The following is a 2,500-nucleotide window of genomic DNA, read 5'->3' on the forward strand; positions in this document are numbered from 1 at the left end:
ACACACACACACACACACACACACACACACACACACACACACACACACACACACACACACACACACACACACACACACACACACACACACACACACACACACACACACACACACACACACACACACACACACACACACACACATACACACACACAGACACACACACACACACATATATATATATATATATATATATGTGTGTATATATATATATATATATATATATGTGTGTATATATATATATATATATATATATATATATATATATATATATATATATATATATGTGTGTGTGTTCATAGGTTCATAGGTTCATAGGTTCATACTAGGCTATCTGCCCTGAGGCAATTATAAGCCTAGCCCGATTCTGTATGGCTTACGCCACCCCTTGATTTGAGTATACTGTGCCCTTTTTAAGGTTTAGATTACTGTGCTTCTGTCTAATAGTGACACGGGAGTAATCCCTGGGACAAACCTACGATCCCCCATCCACTTATCGAGATTCTTGAAGAGATTTAGTGAGGTGTTCTGCCTCACATGAACTGGAATTCTATTCCAGAGCGAAGGGAGCCTCTGGGTTATGAACCTGTCCCTCCAGCAAGTTCTATTTATTTCTGTGCTGAGGTTCAAGTCCCTCAAGCATGCGGCTCTAAGGGATTTAGATTTACTGAGGTGGAGCATGTCCATTAATTCTGGATTTGACATAGCTTTGTATATCAGGCATAGATCGCCTCGAAGTAGGCGGTATGCAACTGAGTAGAGCTGGAGTTTTTTTAACCGAGCAGCATATGGCATCTGTTTGAGACCCTTGATCCTCTTGGTGAGATACTTTTGGGGTCTTTCTAATTGCTGCAGGTGTCGGGTAAGGTACATCCCAAAGGGCATTGTATTCTATGATGGGCCTGATGAGGGATGAATAAAGGGGCACAATTACCTCTCTTGATCTAGATGTGAAACCCTTCGTGATGAGGTGGGCTATGTAGAAGGTCTTTCTAACCACTTTGGCAATGTGGTTTTCAAAGGAGAGATTGCTATCAACTTGGGTCCCCAGGCCCTAATAACTTTCTCTGTACTTAATGGGTTTCCGCCTATGTGGTAATTTGTGGGCACATTGTTTTTGCCAAAGGGTATGACTATACATTTTTGGCATTTAGCTTTAAACCATGGCGCTGGCACCAGTTATCTGTCTCTGTGAGACTTTTTTGAAGGATGTTTGTGTCAGCTGGAGAGTTGATTATGGCGCCCAGTTTGCAGTCGTCTGTGAACTTGGTGAGCCATAGTCCTCCCACGTTTGCCTGTACCTCGGAAAAGTATATACCAAACAAGAGTGGTCCCAGGACAGAACCCTGTGGGATGCCACTTGTGACCGGTTTCGAGTGTGACATGGCTCCAGCAACTCTCACTCTGTGGGTTCTGTCTTTGAGCCAGTTTGCGACCCATCTTGTGACATAGGGGTTTATATTTAAGCTGGATAGCTTATCTATGATGCCCGAGTGGGGTATTGTGTCAAATGCCTTTGCAAGGTCCAGATAGGCTGTGTGGACTACCTTCCCTTTATCTACGGCTTTGGTGACGGTTTCAAAGAAGTCAACCAGGTTCAAAAGGCAGGATCTGCCCTTGACAAAGCCTAACTGGGTAGGATCTAGTGTCTGTAGGTCCCCAATGTCTTTGTTTATGAGCTCCATGATGATCCTCTCCATAGCCTTGCAGACTAAGCTAGTCAGGCTTATGGGGCGATAGTTTCCAGGGTCCGTAGAGGCTCCACCTTTGTGGAGTGGGACCACTGTTGCTGTACGCCATTCTGTGGGCACATATCCTCTAGTGAGGCTGAGATTGTATAGCTGTTTTATTTGAGGGATTAGTTCCTCTTGTAGTTCATGTAGGACGCAACCTGGGATGCCATCTGGTCCCATGGAAGCAGTGTTTTTTGCTTTGGAGGGCAGCCTTCACCTGAGCATCTGAGATGTTTGGGAGGCAGCCCTCTGCCGGGATAGATACTTGCTCTTTTGGGGGGTGGAGAAGTTTGCACTGAACCTGTCTGCCAGGATATTGGCGATGTCTGTGGGTTCAGTGTATTTTTGTCATTTAGAATCAACTCAGAAGAAGTCTGGGAGTTGCATCCGAGGTTTCTAACATAACTGAAAAAGCCTTATGAATGTCTTTGGTGTCCTGTGCAATTTTTCTCTCGAAGCTGGCCTTGGAGGATTTTATGAGGATCGTAATTTTTGCTAGTACTGATCAGAGATGCCTTCCCTATTAGGGATTTTGCTCTATCATGTAGTAGCTTCCTCCTTCTGTTGTACAGTTTATTTATGGCAGGGGTCCACCACACTGGACGCCTGCCTTTGGATGATTGGGTCTTGGTTTTGTTTGGGATAGCATGATCCATGCATTCCTGGAGATGTCCGTAGAATGCATTTATATAGGAGTCTGCAGTTTGGGCTGTAGTTTCCACTGGCCCTGGGGCCTTGAAGGATTCCACTTCGGTTTTGAGAAGTGA

Source organism: Protopterus annectens, chromosome 6.part0, assembly GCF_019279795.1.
Source record: "Protopterus annectens isolate FY-2018-M chromosome 6.part0, PAN1.0, whole genome shotgun sequence".
NCBI classification, from domain to species: Eukaryota; Metazoa; Chordata; order Ceratodontiformes; family Protopteridae; genus Protopterus; species Protopterus annectens.